Here is a 23,338-nt window from a genome sequence, read left to right on the forward strand (position 1 = left end):
GCTACATGCAAAAGAATGAAATTAGAACACTCCCTAACACCATATACAAAAATAAACTCAAAATGGATTAAAGACCTAAAAGTAAGACCAGACACTATCAAACTCTTAGAGGAAAATATAGGCAGAACACTCTATGACATAAATCACAGCAAGATCCTTTTTGACCCACCTCCTAGAGAAATGGAAATAAAAACAAAAATAAACAAATGGGACCTAATGAAACTTAAAAGCTTTTGCACAGCAAAGGAAAACATAAACAAGACGAAAATACAACCCACAGAATGAGAGAAAATATTTGCAAACAAAGCAAAGGACAAAAGATTAATTTCCAAAATATACAAGCAGCTCATACAGCTCAATATCCAAAAAACAAACAACCCAATCCAAAAGTGGGCAGAAGACCTAAATAGACACTTCTCCAAAGAAGATATACAGATTGCAAACAAACACATGAAAGGATGCTCAATATCACTAATCATTAGAGAAATGCAAATCAAAACTATAATGAGGTATCACCTCACACCGGTCAGAATGGCCATCATCAAAAAAATCTACAAACAATAAATGCTGGAGAGGGTGTAGAGAAAGGGGAACCCTTTGCACTGTTGGTGGGAATATAAATTGATACAGCCACTATGGAGAACAGTATGGAGGTTCCTTAAAAAACTAAAAATAGAACTACCATATGATCCAGCAATCCCACTCCTTGGTATCCAGAAAAGGTGAAAACTCTAATTCTGATGAAACTAGGGGCAGGACAGGAATAAAGATGCAGAGATGTAGATAACGGACTTGAGGACACGGGGAGAGGGAAGGGTAAGCTGGGACGAAGTGAAAGAGTAGCATTGACATATATACACTACCAAATGTAAAATAGATAGCTAGTGGGGGAAGCAGCCGCATAGCACAGGGAGATCAGCTCGGTGCTTTGTGACCACCTAGAGGGGTGGGATAGAGAGAGTGGAAGGGAGACACAAGAGGGAGGGGATATGGAGATATATGTATATGTATAGCTGGTTCACTTTGTTATACAGCAGAAACTAACACATTGTAAAGCAATTATACTCCTATAAAGATGCTAAATAGATAAATAAATAAACCCACTTTGTGTCTGCTTCTCAGAGGACCCAGAACAGCATAAGTGGCACTGAGAGTGCTCTGAAGAAACAGACAGTAAAATTGGGAGTTGAGATGGGCTCATCCCCCACATGGCAGGAGAAGGGGACAGAGTCGTGGTTGCTAGGTGAGGCACAGATGGTCCCTGGAATCAAGTGGTGGTCTCACTAAAAAGATTTCATCAGTGGTGACCTGAAAAAATGTCCTGGTGGAAGGAAACGCTGTGGCAGGTTCAGTGATGTAAACATTTGAAAAACAAGGGAGCACAAGACCTAAAAGACTAGGGAGTTGGCTGGTTACTCCTAAGTTGCATTAACACCCAAAAGAAGGATAGTGAGAGAGTGAGGGTATTTAACAAGCAGTTAGTGCCCAAGTATGAGAGTCATCAGGCCTCTATGGCAGCCTGCACAGAGCCCCTCATCACCTGTGACTGAAGGGCAACTCCAATCGAAGGGCGTGCTGAAGCCCTAACTGTGAGAACTGCAGAGCTCCAGAGATGTTTGAATGCTTAGTCAAGGAAGATCTGTTACTTGAAGGACAGAGCCCTGGTGTGAAAACCTGGGACCCTGAAATACGGGACAGGGACATCTGGATGGGTCCCCCTGAAGATGTTGACTCTGCTGACTTCCAAGCCAATATCTAGGATTAAATCTCCACACAACTCAGCTGGAGGTATGCTGGGTCTAGTAAGAGAGGAAAGAGACCACACACTTAAAAAGTTGCAAGAATGAGCTGTTATGCACCAACAGGAGCCAAGGGACTACCCCTGAGATTGGATTTTGAGGATGCTTGATCAAGGAAGCCAGAAAGCAAGACTGGATAAGCAAGAATTCATTGACTTGGGGGCATATTCTGGGGACATGGGACTTAACGTTCCAGGAAGGACACAAGGATGAGGTAAACTCATCCTAGGAATGTCTGTTTAGAAGCCTGGAAAAATGATGGTCAGCTCCCAGGGAAGTGCAACTGCCAGAAGCATCCTGGCAAATGGTAGAGGAAGGAGTAGAGGGGCTGAGAGATGAGGCACGCTGGAATTACCACAATATATAAGGCCAGAAGCTCCACCTGAAGACACGCTATTGCCCAAGGCCAGCAGCAGTGCACTGGCGAGAGGAGCACAGCATTGCTGAGTCCAGAGGTGGCCTCCTCTGCAGGCCAGGGATAACTGCCGAGAGGCCATCACAGAGATGGGCTCTTTGATAGCCCCAGGGGGTGATGTCCCACCCACCCAAATAATGGAGGTCAGGTGGTGGTGCTTAACCACCAGAAGCCAGGACACCACAATTACTGCAATGACTAACAAGGTCAGAGAGGTAACCAAGGGAGATTGACCCACAGGGCGCTGAGGAGATGGTTAATAGCACGTGATGTCCGTAGGGGAAAATAGATGAATAGTCAGCCAGATGATGCTTATTATCTATTCCCAAGAAAAACAAGCATGGAGGGGCAGGAGGTTGAGGGCTGTCACCCTCATAAAAAGCCATGATCCTTGTTCAGTTCCATACCTGAGCCAATTTTCAGGTCCAGAACTCATTGGTGCAGAAGTGGCTGGGTCCCTCGGAGGAAACACCCTGGAGCACCATGACAAGCACATACTGTGATGCTCTCCCCAGTCCCTTCCTAAATGGACCTATGACCATTTACCTGGGTGACTATTCTGGGGAAAGGAGGAATATCAGGATTGGGTGCATTATTGGTTACAGCTAGTGCCGGCGTGCCTGGGAGGATGCAGGGAGGCTGGTTCTCCAAGAATTGGAAAACCACCACCTGGATTCAGCTGGAAGGTATTACTGCTGCCAGAGTGAAGAAGCAAGGCTGGGGTGACACTGACAGGAACAGGAAGCAAACAGGAAGGAGCAAGTCCCCTCTTCCTCTACCAGGCTTACAGTCTCTCTCTAGCACCCCATATTGGCAGAGCCTAAAAGGGAGCTGGTGGTAAAGGAGGCATTCGGTTGACAGAGTCCCAGCCCAGCATCTCAAAACGGAGAACGGAAGTGGGAGGTGGGGGAACAAGGGGTTGTAACCCAGAGACAGTCTCTTCGTAACTTACACACAGAGCCATCCCCAACACTGGTGACAGTGATTTGGTATCTTTATTCTTTAATTTCTTTAAATGCTCCGTTACAATAAGTACTGACATTTGCAAATCTCACTGTAGTTTTTTTTAATCAAGTCTATTGTCTCATTTAATCTTTTGAGAATGATAGGAATCATTCTTTCCCTGTTGAAGATAATGGTGCCCAGAAAAGCCAAACACCTGCCTAATGATATAAAACATATAAATGGTAGACTTGGGTCTCTTGGATCTCATGACTAGGGTCTTTCACTACACCCTACTGTCTTCTCAAAATCTGGCCACAAAGCAAAAGCACTAGTGACCCTATCTTTATTAGAGAATCCTCAATTAAACAAAAAGTAATTCAGGTAAGCATATTTAGTAAATATCATTTTAATTCTCCTTGAGTGAGTTAAATTTCATCCATTCATTCAACAAATATTTGATGAGTATACTCTGTGCTGTAGAGGAAGATAAAACCTGAAACAGAATAGGCTATCTGTCCTCAAGGATCTCCAGTATAATGTGGGAGATAAAAGTGACAGTGAGTAAGAAGTGTTATTCTAGGGGTGATATAAGATGCCAGCAGAGAGGACAGCCACCCTTCTCTACTAGGGGAAGGGAAAGGAGGGAAGGGAAGTCAGTGAAGGCTGTGGGGAGGGAATGACAGGGCCAGAGCTGTGTTCCAGGGAGAGGGCACAGCCTAGAAAAGTCCAGAGGCTAGAAGGAGCAGGGTTCATTTAAGGAAACTGCTTTTGTAAGTGCATCAAGCCTCCTTCCTGGAGAATGCGCAGAGAGGAAGGCATTGGAGGAGAAGGAGAGAGGTACCCAGCTATCTTGAATATTTTGAATGCAGTCCTGAGGGCACTCGGGGAATCTTTGTCTCAGGGGTCTGCTCTTCAAACAGCGGCAAAGCCAGAGTTTGCCTTTGGCCGGCTCATTTGCGTGCTTGAGGTGGCAGAAGGTAAAACCTTCCCCTCTCATGGGTGCCCTGGACTAGGAGGGTTCTGCTCTAGGTAGCCAGGACCAATTGTTCCTAAGTCCATTGCTGAAGAAATTCTCGTCTTTCTTGGTTCCATTAGATCACTCTTTGATGTCACAGGGCATTTTTCAGGGAAAACATCCGCCAAACTTTCCTCCTAATATCTGGGCAATGCCCCCACAGAGAAATTAAGGAGGAGAAAGCCCCTATTTGGAAAGCCCCATGTGATCAAATTTCCAGCACTCTGTGCTTTCATTCTCTCTCCCTTAGCTCTGTGAAGATCCCTTTCTGAAGTCACCATAGACTCTAAATCCCCATCTGAGAATACAACACAAAGAAATCTGCTCCTCCACGTAATAAGCCCAAACTCACTACCTCGTCACCTAGCACACTGAGGGGCTGCAATGATTTTGAGCTGAAGGAGAAACTTCAGATCTTTTCAAAAAAAGGTCCTGTCCATAATAAGGACAGCTGAGCATGACTTTTGGCGGTGGTCATATTCTTAAATACTTTAATTACACCATTAACAATGGTTCTCTCTTGGGGGTCGATTACCAGGGTACTTCCACACCCTATGTTTTTATGTTTCTGTATTGTTTGAATTTTTTTAACCATCTGTATCATATATGTAATTTAACAAATGTGTATGTAAGAATATACTTAAACCCCTCGGAAACGTTATTCTTGTCACTAAAAAGAGTGTGATGTTTTTAGAGCACAGGAGCTGGAGGGAACTTTTGAAACAGATTCTTACTCCAGCTGTGGTCCCCGGTCCAGCAGCATCAGCTTCGCTTGAGCTTTTTAGAAATGCAGAATCTCAGATTAACCCTGGGCCTGCTGAATCAAACTGCATTTTAACAGATTCGTAGGTGATTCCTATACACATTAACGTTTGATCTAGTGTAGCCAACTTTCAGGACTTTGATCACTGAGGCAACAGGAGGGGTAACAGGAATTACTTGTTAAAGTTCACATAGCTCCTCAGTACCAGAACTAGGGCTTTAGCTGCTATTTTTAACTCCTAGACCAGGACTATTTTCATGCCTTCGGGTTGCCTCTCCAGCTTGTGGTCTTCCTAGAACCTCAGCTTATTTTTCTGTACTTTATAAGTGAATGTATTCTAGGTCTCAGGGCAACATGGAAGGTGAATATCAAATCTCTTAATACAGCTCAATACTTCTGGGTAAGATAAAGCACTGCAGTCTAGCAATTAGGTCCACCAGACCTGGACTGGGCCCCAAATCATATTCTAATAGTGTTTGAAAGAAAGCCCAAGGTGGATTTAAGAACAAGTAACAGTAGGAAAGCAAGCCGGGCCAGTGACATCAGAGCATCTCTGGAAACTCAGGGGCAGGGGAAATATCCAGGAATCCCGTAGTTATTGGTTCCCATTTATACAGGTGATGGAATGAGTCAAGTGCTGGCTGCTGTGTTACAAAGAAGGGAATCACCTCTGATTGAGTATTCAGTACTTATATGGATATTAACCAGCCAAGCTGTTCAGAATTTGAATTCAGCTCCCTGTACACACTTACCCAGAGGAAATCATCACAGGCTGTTGGCATGTCTAGAGGAAGAAAGCCTGGGTCTACAATGCTGGCTGCCCCTATGGATCTGAAGTCATCCTCAGACCGGGGTGTATCTTTTTTTTTTTTTTAACATCTTTATTGAAGTATAATTGCTTTACAATGTTGTGTTGCTTTCTTATGTATAACAAAGTGAATCAGCTATATGTATACATGTATCCTCATATCTCCTCCCTCTTGTGTCTCCCTCGCACCCTCCCTATCCCACCCCTCTAGGTGGTCACAAAGCACGGAGCTGATCTCCCTGTGCTATGTGGCTGCTTCCCACTAGCTATCTATTTTACATTTGGTAGTATATATAAGTACATGCCACTATCTAACTTCGTCCCAGCCTCCCCTTCCCCCTCCCCGTGACCTCAAGTCCATTCTCTATGTCTGCGTCTTTATTCCTGTCCTACCTAGACTGGGGTATATCTGACTCAAGAAAAGTCTGAGTCCAGCTCCAACCAGCAGAGGGACCAGATCACAGGAAGGCCTCCCCAGTGCCACATGTCTGGAGCCAAGGAGTCCTTGTCTGAGACCTTGGGCGATACCTTGGGAGGCCAAAGGTACAGGCTGAGCCAAAAATACACAAGAAAGGCGGAGTCCCAGACATCAGAATTACTGTCCAGAGATGAGGTCCAGTGCAGGAAATGAGCACAAGGGAGAAGCCACTAGGCAAGAAGAATGGTGTGGTTAGTAACTAAGAGGTGAGTGATGCAGGAAGGGTCAGTTCTGCCTCCAGTAATCTCCAGTTGTGTGATCCTGGTTGAGCGCTTTCTTCTTTCAAAGGCATCATATATCAAATTAAGTAATATTATTGCAAGTTAATATCATATCTTGTTCAAATTAAAGCACTGAATTCTACTGATATAAGGAGTTGAATACAAAGTTACTCCCTGCTATGGTCTGAAGGTGTCCCCCCCAACCCAAACTCATTTGTTGAAATCCTAATGTCCAACGTGATGATATTAAGAAATTGGGCTTTTGGGGAGGCTTAGGTCATGAGGGTGGACTCCTTATGAGTGGGATTAGTGCCCTCATAAAAGAGAAGCCACAGAGCTTCCTTTCCCCTTCAATCACATGAGGACACAAAGAGAAGTTTGCCACCTGATAGAGGGCCCTCCTGTGACCATGCTTGTACTCTGGTCTCAGACTTCCAGCCTCCAGAACTGTGGGAATACATTTCTGTTGTTTACAAGCTACCTAGTCTGTGTTATTTTGTTATAGAAACCCAAACAGACGAAGACACCCCCTCTTTTGTGAGCGATTGTTTTTTGGGGGAAGGGATGGGGTAGAAGGAACAAACATTGCCTTATATTCAGGCCTGCAGGTGAACTTACTCAGGGTTTTAGTTAGTGAGTGGTCGAGTGGGATTCAATACGGTCTCATCCCAGAGTCTAAGTTCTCAGCCAGAAAACTGTGGCAACATTTCCTTCAGGACAAGGCTCCAGCATCACCTGCCCAAGCCCTCCCTGAGCAGTGCCCCCTCTTCTTTCCTATACACATAAGACCTGGTTAAGCAGGTCTGCCTGCCATCTGCTCTGCCATCCCTCGGGACTCCAGGCTTTCCTCATAGAACTTTGCACACTGTGCTGTAAATTGGACAGGAAAACTCTCTGAGGTTAAGGGCTGTGTCATACTCAACTATGACCATGGCACTTAATAAATGCTCAGTAGAGAAACTTTGTTGAATGACTCTCAGGATATGATAAATCTACTTTGTCAGATAGGGTAGATTAGCACTCCATATCCATTTCATCCTCTTTCTAGTAGATATTGCTATAATGTGGAAGCTAGAAAGGTAAAACGTACATGTCCTAGACTCCCTTGCAGCTGAGCTCTGGATGTGATTTAGGTTTGGCCAATCAGATGCATGAACATGAATTCTGGAAAGCAGAAGTGAGGCTTCTGCTGACTCTGCTGCTTCTGGGGCAAGCTTAGCTGTGAGGATGTTTGGTCTTTTGGTAGCATCCTTGGTGGAGGGCCCAGAGCTGGGTTGCTTATTTTGTGGGGGTCAAGAGACAGGGCACCAGGGGTTCATTCTGTTGGCGGGGACTGTAGCAGGCATAACGTGGCTCTTCCTGGTCCTAGTAGCTCTGGAGTAGTTTTGGAACCAAAGCTTCCATTCCATAGAAGGTCCAAGAAGAGATGGATCTCTGCCTTGCCCAGGACTTTGGGCTCATTTCTAGAAGCTCAATCTAAATTCTATTTATTCAGTCCTTCCAATAGCTCCACAAGCCATTTAATACTAGATGTTTCTAGTTAGGCCATTGCTTCTGCCACTTCACTAGGACAAATACAGTCACTTAAACAAGGTAAAAGGCAGTCCAGTGAACTATGGTGGCTCTGCCTCTCAAGGTCATTCAAGGACTCAGTTCTCTTTTCTCTTGGTGCCCAGTCACTCCCTAGGGTGCTGCTCTCATCCCATGGTTGTAGTTTTTCACCACAGCCATGCCCCATGTTCCAGTATGTGGGAAGTAGGCAAGAAGAAATGGAGGGGAAGCAGCTTCCTTTTAATGAAATGAATTAAAAAATTCACACATCCCTTCCACACAGACTCCATCGGCCATAACTTAGCCAGAGGACCCCCCCTTACTGCAAGGGGACTGGCAGTAAGAATGCATTAGAGGGAGCTAAGAGCGAAAACAGGGAAACCAGTTAGTTTTTGCAGTAGTCCAGGTCTCTGGATGCTAAATTTCAGATACTTTTCACTACACCACAATGTGTACTTTGAGGTACTGGGGCTAGGAGTTTGCAAACCACATTTTAGGCTTGGCTAGCTGGTGACCTATTAAACTCTGCCAATAGGGGTGAAAGAGGGAGACTACACAGCTGGAGGGGTGAGAGGGGACTGCTCCTTCCTGTTTACTTTCTATCTCCTTGGCGTTCCTGTCTGTGTTACTGAGCGATGCTTCTTTACCCTGGCAGCAGGAGTTCTTGTTAGGAGCAACAGTTAAATCCACATTGCAGCAACATTCATAGAACCAACCTCACTGTGCCCCCTCAGTGATACCAGCCAACCCAGAGATCTGGGTCCCCAGCCAATGGGACCCCTCCTTCAAGCTCAGAAACGCCATCATAAGCCAGGTATGACCCCTTCTCACAATCTAAGTTTCAGCTTCATAAGCTCTCACCCTTGTTTTTCTAAGTTTTAACCTCTTACCCCAACATAATAAAGGCCATTTATGAAAAACTCACAGCTAACATCCTAATCAATGGGGAAAAACTGAAAACTTTCCTTTAAGATCTGGAACAAGGCAAAGATGTCCACTCTCACCATTGCTATTCGACAGAGTACTGGAAGTCCTAGCCAGAACAATCAGGCAAGAAAAAGAAATAAAAGCCATCCAATCAGAAGGGAAGCAGTAAACTTATCTCTGTTTGCAAATGACATGATCATACACATAGAAAACCCTAACAATTCTACACACAAACACCCCCCCCACACACACAAACACGCATACACACATGCAATCTTGAGCAAGAGGAACAAAGCTGGATGCATCATACTTCCTGACTTCAAATTATATTTCAAAGCTGTAGCAATCAAAAGAGTATGGTGCTGGCATAAAAATAGACATATAGACCAATTAAACAGAATAGAGAACCCAGAAATAAACTCATGCATTTACAGTCAACTGATCTTCAACAAGGGTGCCAAGATCTTCAACAATGGGGAAAGGATAGACTCTTCAAAAAATGGTGCTGGGAAAACTGGATATCCACATGCAAAAGAAAGAAATTGGCCCCCTATTTCTCACCATACACAGAAATCAACACAAAATGGATTAAAGTCTTAAACATAAGACTTGAAACCTTAAAGTTCCTAGAAAAAAAAACAAGGGAAAACCTTATTGACATTGATATTGGCAAAATTTTTAAAAATAATGATGCCAAAAGCACAGGCAACAAGCAAAAATAGAGAGGTGGGACTATATCAAATGAAATAGAAACAATCAACACACAAAATGAAAAGACAACCTATGGAATGTGAAAAAATATTTGCAAATCACACATCCAATAAAGTGTTAATATCCAAAATACCTAAGGAGCTCCTACAACTCATTGCCAAAAATACCTGATTTAAAAATGGGCAAAAGGGCTTCCCTGGTGGCGCAGTGGTTGAGAATCTGCCTGCCAATGCAGGGGACACGGGTTCGAGCCCTGGTCTGGGAGGATCCCACATGCCGCGGAGCAACTGGGCCCGTGAGCCACAACTGCTGAGCCTGCGCGTCGGGAGCCTGTGCTCCACAACAAGAGGGGCCACGATAGTGGGAGGCCCGCGCACCGCGATGAGGAGTGGCCCCCACTCGCCGCAACTAGAGAAGGCCCTCGCACAGAAACAAAGACCCAACACAGCCATAAATAAATAAAAAAAAAAAAAAAAAAAAAAAGTAGTAAAAAAAAAAAAAAAAAAAATGGGCAAAGGACCTAAATACACTTCTTAGAAGAAATTCAAATGGCCAACAGGTATGAGAAAAGGTGTTCAACATTTCTAATCATCAGGGAACTGCACATCAAAACCTCAATGGGATATCACCTCACACCTGTTAGAATAGCTGTTATAAAAGAGACAAAAGATAACAAGTGTTGGGAAAGATGTGAAGAAAAAGGAACTCTTGTGTCTGTTGGTGAGTATGGTAATTGGTGCAGCCATCGTGGAAAACATATGGAGATTTCTCAAAAAAATTAAAAATAGAACTACCATATGATCCAGCAATCCCACTTCTGGGTATATACCCTGAGGAATCAAAAACTGTATCATAAAGAGATATCTGCATTTCCATGTTCATTGTAGCATTATTCACAGCAGTCAAGCACAGAAACAAACTAAATGTCCTTCGACAGATGAATGGATAAAGAAAATAAAGTGTGTGTGTGTGTGTATGTGTGTGTATACACACACACTGGAATATTACTCAGCCTTAAAGAAGGAAATCTTGCCATTTGCAACAACATTATTGGAGCTGAAGGGCATTATGTTAAGCAAAATATGCTAAGCGAAATAAGCAAGACACAGAAAGAGAAACTGCATGATCTTATATGTAGAATCTAAAACAGTCACACTCATAGAAACAGAGAGTAGGTCAGTGGTTGCCAGGAGCTGGGGGAGGAGGAAATGGGATGATGCTAGTCAAAGGGTACAAAGTTTTAGTTATCTAAGATGAGTAAGTTCTGGAGATCTAATGTACACATAGTGATGATAGTTAACAGCACTGTGGCATGTACTCAAAATTTGCTAAGAGGATAAATCTTAAATTAAATCTTCTTAACACATACACACACAAATGGTAACTATGTAAAATAATAAATATGTTAACTGTTTTGTGGTGATCATTCCACAATATATACATATATCAAAATATCAAGTTGTACATCTTAAATATATATACTTTTTATATGACACTGATATCTCAATAAAGCTGTTAAAAATTTTAAGCTTTGCAATCAGGAAAATAGCAGAGGTGCATACTAGCAATGTGACCACGGGTATGACCCTTAACCTCTGTGAATCCTAATTTCTGCATCTGTAAAGTAGGTATAGTAAATCTCTATTGAAGATGGTCATTGTGGGGGTCAGCACATGCCGGGCACGTCATAGGTATACAATTCATGACAGCTATTATCATTAAAATATCTCACATGGAGAGCATTTGATTTTAGACTATTAATTTAACAAATATTTTTTTAAAATGCTCTGTAAATGTTAGTTTTCTTTCTCTTTTTTCTTGCCAACCTTCAGGTGCCTCTGATTCATGACTTCTCTCATTCATGTTCCTCAGAGTCACTTCCCTACACATTCAACTTGTCCTCACTTCCTTTTTCTCCCTCCAAAACCTTGACCTTGACAGCATCAGGAAGAAAGCACTCAGCACAATACCTGACATTTGTACACATTCAATAATCATTTGTTGTCTGTCTGATCTCCTCTGCTTTCTAACCACTCACTCCTGGCTTTTCCTGGTTCTTACATCCTCCAGATACCTTTGCTTCCCAGTCCCTCATGATCGGGACCAAACATCCAGACAAAAAGACAGAGGAAGAAAGTGAAAAGAAGACACTTTTCACCCACCCCATGGCCTCCTTCTATTTTCAAGGCCAGTGACACGTTGACAACCAGCTTCCCTTTAACCTTGGCCGGCTGGAGCCCTATCAGCCACCCTGGGCGGGCAGCTAACACCCATTAGCAGTTGATCGAGGAGTAATTAGTGAGCCCAGTCGGGGCCATTAGCATTTCTAAGTTCCCATTTGTAAATCATAACTGGCTTGAGTGGGGTGCAGAAGCAGCGGGTGTGGGGAGATCCAGTCTGGAAATTCAGCTGCAGCTCCCACTAGAGTACATATTAGAAATTCTTGGGAACCTCCATAGGCCAGATATTTCCTGTCTGCCTGCCTGCCCACCTGCTACCCCACTATCACTACATGTACACACTATCCACAGGGGTAATAGTCACCAAGACCTCTGGACCTCTCCTACAGCACAGAAGTTCAAATGTCTCCACTCCTAGTAAGAAAGGGCTTGGCCATATTGAACAGAGATTTGGAGTTAGACAGACTTGGGTTGGAAACCCAGCTCCTGCACTTACTAGTTTGGTGACCTTGAACAAGTCATTTAACCTCTGTATCAGTTTCATTTTTGAAAAACATTCTTTTCTTTACAAAAGAGTTTTTATTACTTTTCTAGCAAATCAAAAGGGTATTTGATGGTAAAAAGATCAGTGTTTGCCAGCGTTCAGGGGGAAGGAGGGAGAGATAAATAGGTGGAGCACAGGGCAATTTTAGGGCAGTGAAACTATTCTGTGTGATATTGTAACAGCCAATACATAACATTATGTATTTGTCAAAACCCACAGGATGTACAAAATAAAGAGTGAACCCTAATATAAACTATGGGTTTGGATTTAAAATATTGTATTATTGGTTCATCGATTGTAACAAATGTACCACACTAAGGTAAGATGTTAATGTTAAAAGATAAACTAAAGCATGTTAAAATTTGTAAGTTTATTTGAGCAAACATCCATTCCAATAGGGCAGCGCCAAACCGGAAATGGTTAAGAGGGCTCCAATAACAGGAGTAGGGGGGTAGAGAGGTCCTAGACTTTAATGGAGAAGACGCAGAAGCAAAGCAAAGGAATCATTTAATTAGCTCTAGCTTCAGCAGTTGCCTTATTTGGGGAAGCCTAGTTGGCCATTTGTGATTGGTTGTCTTCAGGTTCCAAGCTCTTAGCCTTGAGGCATTTATAGGTTAGGTTTGGGTTTACTTAAGCAGGCAGCCACAGCATTAGAAAACCACCTCTGTCTGATGACCTCTTTGTTTAATTAATTAAATATTAATAATAGGGGAAACTCTGTAGAGGGGGGAGGAGGTATGTGAGAACTCTACTTCCTGCTCAATTTTTCTGTAAACCTAAAACTGCTTTAAAAAAAGTCTATTTTTATTATTTTTTTAAAAAAGACTTTTGGACTAGTTATTCCTTACCTGGAGTTGCCTCACCCAGTACTGCTTGAACTTTGATGTACATATGAATCACCTGTAGGTGACTCTGTCAGTCCAGAGTGGGGCCTGAGAAACTGCATTTCTAACAAGCAAGGCTGTCGGTCCCTGACCGTACTTGGAGGTGCAAGGCTCCAGACTGAGGCAATAATTGTCTAAGTAAAGGAGCTGTGAAGTGGCAGGTGCTCAACAAAGTGGGACAAATATTAATATGGTTCCCTTCCCTGCCACAAGTTAGGTCTTGAGAGGACCCAACAGCTGGCTCCAAACTTCAGGGACTTAGCATTTAAATAACAAGTGGGTGCAGGGAATTCCCTGGAGGTCCAGTGGTTAGGACTCTGTGTTTCACTGCCTGGGGCCCGGGTTCAATCCCTGGTCAGGGAACTAAGATCCTGCAAGCTGCGCAATGTGACCAAAACAAACCTGAGTCCCTTTAGGAATTGAATTGTCAAATAAAATATAGAGCACCCAGTTAAATGGAAATTACAGGTAAGCAACAAATAATTTTTAATATAAGTATATCTTGTGTAAATATGTTCCTCAAGAGCCAACCTACTTCATCAGGGAAATGCCTCTCTTCCATCACTTTCTTATCCACTTATTACTCATGAGCAAATGGCCAGCAATGACTGGATGGGTAGAAATACTGAGTGTGTGTAGGCACACTGCTACTTGTCTCTACCAAGTCACTGCTAACACAGTGTACCTGACTTTACGGTTTACTAAACACATCCTTTAGCTTAATGTTTCTCAAACTATAATGCACATACAAATCACCCTGGGTCTTGCTAAGATACAGGTTCTGATTCAATAGGTCTGAGGTTCTGCATTTCTAATCAGCTCCAGGTGATGTTGATGCTGCTGGTCTGTGGACCACTTAGATCCCCTTTTCCTGGGATTTGATGACATGAGGAGAAGGGAAGCAAATAATCGTAGGTGGTAGGTTGTATCATCCCCATTATATAGTTGAGGAAATAAAGCCTTAGATTAAGTGGACATTCTCAGGGCTGGGGAGAGAGAGAGGGAGATGGAGAGAGAGGAGGAGGGGGAGAAAGAAAAACTTATCAGGATGTAAATCTGGGTCTACCGTTCTGTGCTATACCATCTCTGCAGGAGGGAGAAATCCTGGGCCTACGTCCCTTTTTAGTCTTTCACAGGATGTATGATATTGGAAAAGTCATTTGGCCTCCCTGCATCTCAGTTATCTCAACTATGAGGAAGAAGGGTGATGACCACTGCCTCCCAGAGAGTGCCTTGAGAGGCAAGGAAAGGACCTGTGAAAAGGTCTTAGACTCTGTAACATGATACAAACGCTGGCTATTATTTCTATTAGTACTTGAGAACAGCTCTTTAAAAGATTGTTCGAAATGCTTTACATGTGTCAAGTATTTAGTCCTTACAGTGGCCCTAAGAGGTAAAGAGTATCATTTTTATCCCCCTTTTACAGTAAAGGAAACTGAGGCACAATGAGGTTAAGTAAACTGGCCAAGGCTGAGAGCTAGCAGAGGCAAGGTTTGGGCCCTGGCAGTCTGGCTTCGCAGCCCATGCTCTTCAGCTCTAGCTATATTGCTTCTCTGTAGGTATTAGCCCACCTCTCCCCCTGCTGGTTTTATAGATAGGAAATTGAGGTTTGGAGAAGATAAGTGACTTTCCAATGGTCACAGAGCAAGACTCTACCTACATGAACAACACGGAATCTTCACACTTTTCTCAAAGCAATTGTCTGGTCCCAAGAGGGCCCCACCTCTCTACCTTGCAGGAATCCAAAGAAGTGTCTCAAAGGTGGGGAGATAGTCCTAAATATTGTGTCCTGGGGAGGGGAGTGGAGAGGACCAAAAGGATCTTTTCAACTCCCTTCCAGTAAGGCCAAGCAGGTGAGACCGTGTCAGCCCCTTGGCCCACTCATTTCTACCTCCAGGCCAACACCCTCCAGTGAGACCCTAGAATTCATCAACACTGGGCAGACACACACTGAGATGAGATGGCTTCTTGACCTGAAGGTAAGCAACATGCCTTTGTGTAACAGATGCAGCCCAGAATTCTAGGACCAAAGTCTGGCTTGCTACATGTACTCAACAGTTATAATTTTAAGACAGTTTGGTAGGAAGGGCAGCATGGGTCGTGAAATTTGGAAACCAATTTCTGGCTCCACCATCTTCTAACTGAATGACAATAAGCAAATTTCTTCACCTGGCTGGGTGTTGGTTTCCTCCTCTGCAAAATGAGGACGATGACAATGTCGCTATGAAACTGAAAGTCATCATGGATGTGGAAGCACACTGTCAACTCCAAAGGGCTGTACCCTTATTAGTTACGAATAATATGATCGACTCCAACCTGCCCATTTCTCAGTAGAGAATGGTCAGGACATTACCAGCCCCACGACACATGACCACACCACTCTTTCTCCCTAACATACTGCAAACCTTCTGTGTTCAGGCCTGGCTGCCAATCCTCTACATGGGCTGACCCTCCCTGTTTCCCCACTTGGGGAAATTCTCCTCGTGCCTTAAGGCTCAGCTCAGATGCTGCCTTCTTTATGAAACCTTCTCTCCTCAATTGGAATTAATTACTCCTTTCTCTGTGCTTCTACAGTATATACTTTTACTTTTATTTAGAGTGAATGAATGTATATATTTGGGATTAGATACCTGAGGTAGAATGCTATTTCCTCTACTAATTCTGAGACCTTGAATAAGTGATTTACTGTCTGAGCCTCAGTCTTCGTTTCTGTGAAACGGACATAGGAAACAAACTTGAAAACCATTGTCAAGCCTAGGGTATGCACATACAAATTTGCCTGCCGTGTGACTCTGGACCCACCAGGGATTCGATGCAATCTGTCTCAAACCTCATTGAAAACAGTGTCCCAGATTTGTGACCTGCACCATTGTAATAACAAAGTAAGAGTGTATAATCCAATGATTCAGCTCATGAGGCGACCAGAGACTTGAACTCAGAGTCTTGACTATGTGATGAACTCACTTCTTTTTGCCATTATCACCCACCCTTTCAATTTCTGCTTTGGGAGACCAGCTAAACTTGTTTCTTAAGTGTTTCTGTTTTTCAGCTCTGGTAGTGTTCATAGTTATATTTGACAACATTTATCTCACAGGATATGGTGACACGTAAATGAGTTTGTTACAGTGTTTGGTGTATGGTAAGCTTAATAAATGGTAGCTAACTAGTAGTAGTAGTACTGTTATAGCATTAAGGTAATTGCATACTTCTCTTTTCCCCTAGAGGTTCTGAGTGTTTTGAGAGTAGGGCATGTCTTACCTCCCACAGTCCCCAGCACACTGCTCCTGGCACGGGAATTAAAATGAATGTGAAGGTTATTTTTAAATGATGAAGCACCCTACAAGTGGGACTTGTGATTATTGAATAGATATGGGTAGAAATGAACTGAATTGAACCCCTCTCTAGTCATGAGGACACAGGGAAGAGGAAGCATAGAGATGAGGGTTTATGAAGGTAGGTGTAGAACTCAAAGAGAACCAGACCCACACAGAAGGTGAGGAGTTTTAACTGGCTTGACTCCAGCATGTGGGAGATGGATCCACGCGATGGCAGATGAGGGGGAAGTAGACGCCTGCTAGAGCCTGGAGCTACCTGGGTTTGGGTGAGGACTCAGGGCTGCAGTGGTGGGGTGGGGATGAGCGGACGGATCTTGGCGTATTTCCTGGATCGTCTCCGGGGTGAGGTGGGTGCCCAGGCTGTGCTGCCCCTGGAACTCCTCCAGCAGGGAGTGGTGGCTGCTTGTTCACGTGTGAATAGCACTGCCAACATAGAACCCCTCTCCCCTTTCTGCAATTGAAGAGGGAAAGAGCTTCCCAACAGCCTCCTGGTGGCCCATCAGTGCTCAGAAAGTCGGCCGGGTCACTAAAGTGGTCCTGTGATCTCAGCAGTGCACTTAATCTCTTTGTCCTTCAGAGTCTTGTGTCTTTAAATAGAGGATAATAATGCCCACCCTGGTTACCTTGAAGGTCATTGAGAGGGTTATATATTGAAAAACATAAGGTATTAAAGAGAAATTTACTGGTATCTATCACCAAAGCTAGGTACAGGATACACAAGAATGAAGCAGACACAGATCCTACACTCAAGGAGCTCACATTAGTAAGGGGAGAAAGAGAGACAGAGATTACCATACCATGGTAAAACAGAATTATTTATGAAATGTTGAGTAATAGTTATTGACAATAATTACATAACAGTCATATCCCATTACCTTAATATTATTGTACGATCATGATATAATGTTATTTTATTAGTGTTGTTTTCACAGCAAACTTAAGAGGCAGTTATTACTATCCATGTGTACAGATAAGGAATCAAAGATGTAGGTTAACAACTGGCCATGGGTTGCAAAGCTGATAAGTGGCAGAGCAAGGATTCAGATGCAGGCAAGCTGACCTGAGTCCTGGGGCTTAGCTACTGCCCCTCAGCGACAGAGGGCTCTAGGCTGTAGAGGAGGCTCCTGGGGGCCCTGCCTCTCTCCTCCTTCATCATGCAAGTCCACTAATGCTTATTGATTTTGCTCTGTGTCAGATGCTGTCAAGCCTTGGAAAATCAACAGTGAAGAAGGCAAAATCATTGTTCTTCCTTTGCAATGTAGACATTCTAAAGGGAGTAACAAAGGAAAAGCCAAACACAAAGCCACCTTGAATGCAGGCACTGTGCTAAGCGCATTACAAATATTATGTAATCTTGGAGACTCTCCTGCAAGATCCCATCATTAGCCTCATTTTACAGGTGAGGAAACGGAGGCTTGAAGAAATGAGACGGTTTGCCCAAGGTCCCATAGCTAACAAACTACTAAACGAGGATCTGAGCTCCAGTGTCTGACAAGAGAGTCAGACCCCAAAGCATAGGGTCTATCTGAGAGCTAAAGACCCACTGGGTACTAGGATGGTAAAGTGTGAGGTATAGGAGAAGATCTCATTGAGATGGAAAGACTGGAGACAGCCTCTCCAAGAGATGATGTGACATTTAATCCAAAGCTGGAATGATGGAAAGTTCTAATGGCTGGGCACTGTGTTAGGTGCTAATTAAGCCAACTTCCCCCATCATCTCCAGGAGCTCACAGTCTCCTGATAAAAAGAAAGACAATGCAGTAAGTGCTAGGACTGACCTCTTTCCTATGTTCCAGATGTACCTGGGAGAATCCAGGAGAGAGCGCTTAATTTTGCTGGGGGGCATGGATGGGTTGTAGCGTCCTAAAGGGGGCTCTGCTGGGGGTGGAGGGCACTACATAAGCCAAGGCATGGAGAGAGCCATAGTTCAAAGTCCGAGAATAGCTGAGTCCACAAAGAGCCTCGGCTGCCATGCTAAGGAGCTTGGCCCAGATCCGAGAAGGAGGCTGTGTTGGAAGCCCAGGCCATAGACTCTGGAGGCCTAGAGCAAGTACCTACTGTGTGCCAGGCAGTGCTGTCGGTGAAGAAGAGGCCATGGGTCAACATCAAGGTGAGGGGGCAGAGGCAGGCTAGGTGAGGAGAGAAGGTTCTCTTACTCAGCTTGGCAAGTTTAGTGGAGTCTTACTTGTCAGGCAACCCTACTGATGCTTCGGGAAAGGTAACCAGTGATTTCTGAATGAAGCTCTGAACCTGCTTCTCAAGGCTGAGGGTGGTGAGACGTCAGACTCCAGGAAGGAGGGACTGAACTCCTGAACAGGTTACCTGCCCAGCCTGGTCAGCTGGACGCTTGCAGGATGATCTCAGAAAGGGTTCTTGACCCCAATCATGCTGAAAGCATGTTGGAATCAGACAGACCTGTGCTTTTACTTTTTTTCTTTTCTGTGCTTTGGTTTCCTTGCTGTAACACAGGGATAACAGTTATATCTATTCCACTAGGTTGTAGAGGATATACGAGATAACTCACTCATTATTGTTGTGAAATGAAATAACTCAAGAAGGCGTTTAGCACAGTGCCTGGCACAGAGTAAGTGCTCAGAAAAGAGGGACTGTGGGTGAGAAAGAAAAAATAAAAGGTTTCTGTAGTAATCGGGCAGTGGGAGGAAGGAAGGAAACAACTGGGTGAAACCATTTAAATCCACATCATCAGTAAAAGTGATTTGCCTACTGAAATCCACAAGTCTCAGAGTTGGGAAACTCATTTTCCTAAAGAGGGGATGCAAATGAGTTTCTCTGTCTGTAGGGACAGCATTTCTCTCTCCCTCCCCTTCTCCCTCCCCAAAGAGAACCGCTCTAGGGGAAGGAACCTCAAGTTTGCAGAGTAGCTACCGTGTGCAGGGCCCTTTATCAAGATCTTTCTTTTATATCCACCCAACACCTTGGTTGCGATGTCAATTCTATTCACGCCATTTTATGGAAGAGGAACCAAGACTCTGGTTGAGCGCTACACCCAACACTGGTCTGACATCCACCCAACATCCCAAGCTCATGTGTGATGGATCCTGGATTCAGACCCACCTCTGTTGAACCAACATCAAGGCTTTCATGGTTCCTTCAGCTCACAGGAGGCCCTCCCTGGGCCTGGCCAGTACTCACCACTCAGCTTCTGCCATGACACCACTCAGCACCAGATGGTCTTGAAAGCACTCTACCACCGAGCACAGAATCGTCTTCCCACAAGCTAGGTGGTTCAGTTGTATTAGCCCCACTTCACCCTGAGAGAAGGCAATTGAGTTAATTACTTGAGCTGAGAGCCCCTGTATGGTATCAGCTGAGATAACAATCTCAGCTAGTGGCTGCCAGCCCCAACCCGAGCTTTTGCCCCCTATCTTCCCCCAGAGAAACAGCAGCACTCAGTTGATCACTAACATGATTTGGATAATTTTCTCAACAGCCCTCCAGTGGAGCAGCTGAAGAAGAAAACCATAAAAGCCCATCAGTTCAGAGGCACAGCCACCCCTTTATTATTTCTTTCCCCCGTAGTGAGAAAGATAGATCTGCCTTGGACATCTGGCTGGGACAGTCACTTGCTGGGTGATCCTAGCTTATAATGTCCTCTCTCTAGGCCTCCTTGTAAAATGAGATATAACAGAACGTGTGATTCATGAGTTGTTTCAAGGACTAAACTGGTAAAGTTTGTAGAGATGTCCTGGAGTGTGCCTGGGGTTTAGGTGGTGCTTGATGAGGGGAGTAGAAAGGGAGTAGGCAGGTTTATTGAGTGCCTGTTGGATGGCAGGAAATGCATAGACAATATTTTATTTGATCCTCACAACAATCCTATGAGATAAGTAGTATCACCCTTATTTTCCCGCTGAGGAAACTGAGTCAGAGAGCTTTATTCGAAGTTGTATAGCTGGTAGTAGCAATAATTCAAGCCAAATCTGGGGGACTTCAAATCCTGATCTCTCTCTTTTTTTCTGTTTCTCTTTCTCTTTCATTCTCTCTCTGTGTGTCTCTCTCTCTGCCTGTCTGTCTCTGTCTCTCTGTCTCTATCTCTATCTCTTTCTCTGTCTCTCTGTTTCTCTCACTGTCTCCCTCATTGTTTCTCTGTCTCTCTCTCTCTCCATTCGCTCTTCCTAATCTTCTCCCCTTCACTCTCACTTGCCTCTCTTTCATTCTCACTCTTATTTGCTCACTATCTTTCATTCTTGGTCTCTCTCAGGCCATGTTATTTCCCTAAATAACTAGGAAAAAGGAAAGGGAAAAGACTGGACAAAGATATGGCAGGCAGAGCAGTGATGAAAAGCCTGAGCCCAAGAAGGGAAATTTTAAAGGGTGAGTAGGAAGGGTTAGGAAGGCAGAGAGTCCTTCATCTATGGATTTACATACCCAGGGTCAAGGCCAAACCCAAGGCAAAATCCAACCTCTAAAACACCTCCAGTAAGTGAGAAGAAAAAGCACAACTTTTTCTTCTATCCCTGTTTCATTGGTGAGACTCACATCTCACCTAGAGACTGGGTTCAAATCTCCAGCCCCACCACTTTAGCACTGAGACTTTGGACCAAGCCCTTCACATCCTCTGAGCCTCAGTTTCCTCATCTGTAAAATGGGCATCATAGAAACCTCCCTGCCCCCAGGATCTAGGTGAGGATTACAGGCAGTGCTGTGCACCCTGCCTGGTACACGACAAGTACTCAGCAAGTGCTCAGCAGAACTAGTATGGCTGCTATCACAACCCTGAATAAAGCTATGTCCCTAGTTTCCTCAAAACTCTTTTCTCCATGTGGGTCTTTTGTAAGTGTGAACTTTTCCCTTTCGGCAGACTTCCCGTGGTGATCTGCCCCCTTTAACTACAGAGGTGTCAAGGAATCTTTGTGAATCAGCCATCAAGTGTAGGCTGCTGATGTGACTCTGGGGTTAACTTACAAGTGACTAATTTTTGGAGGCACGATTTTGTACCTTCCCACCAGTGGCACCTGGCTGGGTGTAATTACTGCTGATGAGTTTACTGAGGGGCTCATTAAAGTGTTGGTATTAATATCCATATGAATACTTTCAACAAAACCTTTTGTTCTTGGAGGAGGGGATGTAGGAGGTGGTTACGGGAACTGTCCTGCTTTTCCAAACTTAATTGTCTAAATACAGTGCTGTCTCAGCAATTCAGGACATTTTTTCCCCACTCTCTCTCTTTTTTCACAGGGCACTGCCAAAAGCCTACTTTGGCAACAGGAATGATTAGTTTGTGTTTCAATAAAATCGTTCCCTCAGAGTCACTTTATCCCAGCAGGGCACGGGGAGCTTAAATGTGCTCTCCTTAACCAGTTTGAACTGTCATTTATTAGAGATGAGTCCGGGGTGAGATTTGTGGGAGTTTGGATGAAGAGGAGCTGAATAGCTTGTAAGGGAGTCATCTTTCTTTTAGCTGATACTTTGGGCTTCCCATGAATGACAGGGTCACAGTCTCCCTAAAGACAGACCCACCTCCCTTTTCACAGGCTGCTGAATTAATAATTGCTAACAGTGCTCTGAGTGGCACAGCGCAAAGCTTTGCTAAGTTAATCTTCACAATAACACATAGAAGAAAGAACTATTGTCAGCAGTCTCATTTTGCAGATGGGGAAACTGAGTCTCAGAGAAATTAAGGAATTTGCCCAAGTTCACACAGAAATCAAGTGGTGGCATCAGTATGGGAACCCAGGTTTGTCTGATTCCAGATCCTAAGCTCTTAACCACACTCCTCTGCTGTTTGAAGCAGTTTGGGGTTCCTGGGACCCCATCCACAGGCTTGCACAGGGTCACAGAATTTTGTAACTGGGAAGTCTTGATTTGCCTGAGAATGAGGGGTTCTTGTGATATGGGACTTTCAATTTTAAAACTGGGACAGTCCCAGTCAAACCAGGACGAGTTGGTCATCTCCTACAGGCTGGAAGGTTGGCCAAACTATCAAAGAGATAAAAAGTGAAAAAGCTTCCAGACTAATATGAGGCACTCATTACCTCTTCCTCTCTAAGTCTATAGATGAGGAAAGTGAGGGTAAATGACTTACCCAAGGTCACTCGGCTCCTTAGTAGACAGAGCAGGAAATGGAAAACAGATCTTGAGACTCTCCTGTCATTTCTTTCTTCCAATGAGCGGAGCTGCAGAATTTCAGTCAAGGAGCATTTATTGAGCTCTTACTGTGTGAGCAGCTGGGCTGTGGGTTAGCAAAAGCCCAGGAGAAATAGGAAGCATCTAAGCAGCACTGTCCAATAGAACCTTCCATGATGATGAAAATGTTCTATATCTGTGCTGTCCAATATGGCAATCATTAGCCATATGTGGCTAGTGCGACTGAGAAAGTGAATTTTTACTTTAATTTAATTTTAATTTAATAGTCACATATGGCAAGTGGCTACCATATGGCACAGGTCTAATGGATATGATTAATATTTCAGAGGCATTTTCTCTCTCTAAGAGAACAGATTCTATCTTCTATTGTGGGCTCACTCTTGAAGATGAAATTATTTCTTCCTCTTAAAGAGAAGGACTACTATACATAAAATAGATAAACATCAAGGACCTACTGTACAGCACAGGGAACTATATTCAATATCTTGTAATAACCTGTAATGGAAAAGAATCTGAAAAAGAATATATATATATGTATAACTGAATCACTTTGCTATATACCTGAAACATTGAAAATCAACTACATTTTAATAAAAAAATTAAAAGTTAAAAAAAGAGAAGGGAAGATGGGAACAGAAAGGAAGTACCATTTATGGA

At 43.9% G+C, this 23,338-nt stretch overlaps 1 long non-coding RNA gene across 1 annotated transcript in view; it reads right to left on the reverse strand.

Annotated features, from left to right (window-relative positions):
* LOC130707044 (uncharacterized) overlaps positions 1-22,702 on the reverse strand; it is a 52,259-nt gene extending 29,557 nt beyond the window's left edge. The window contains exons 1-2 of the long non-coding RNA XR_009007049.1: positions 22,620-22,702; positions 19,730-19,848 (exon numbers count right to left, since the gene is read on the reverse strand). This is a non-coding gene — a long non-coding RNA (uncharacterized LOC130707044). The remainder of the gene's footprint in view (positions 1-19,729; positions 19,849-22,619) is intronic.
* Positions 22,703-23,338: the final 636 nt, after the last annotated feature.

This window comes from Balaenoptera acutorostrata, chromosome 1 (genome assembly GCF_949987535.1).
Source record: "Balaenoptera acutorostrata chromosome 1, mBalAcu1.1, whole genome shotgun sequence".
Taxonomy (NCBI): domain Eukaryota; kingdom Metazoa; phylum Chordata; class Mammalia; order Artiodactyla; family Balaenopteridae; genus Balaenoptera; species Balaenoptera acutorostrata.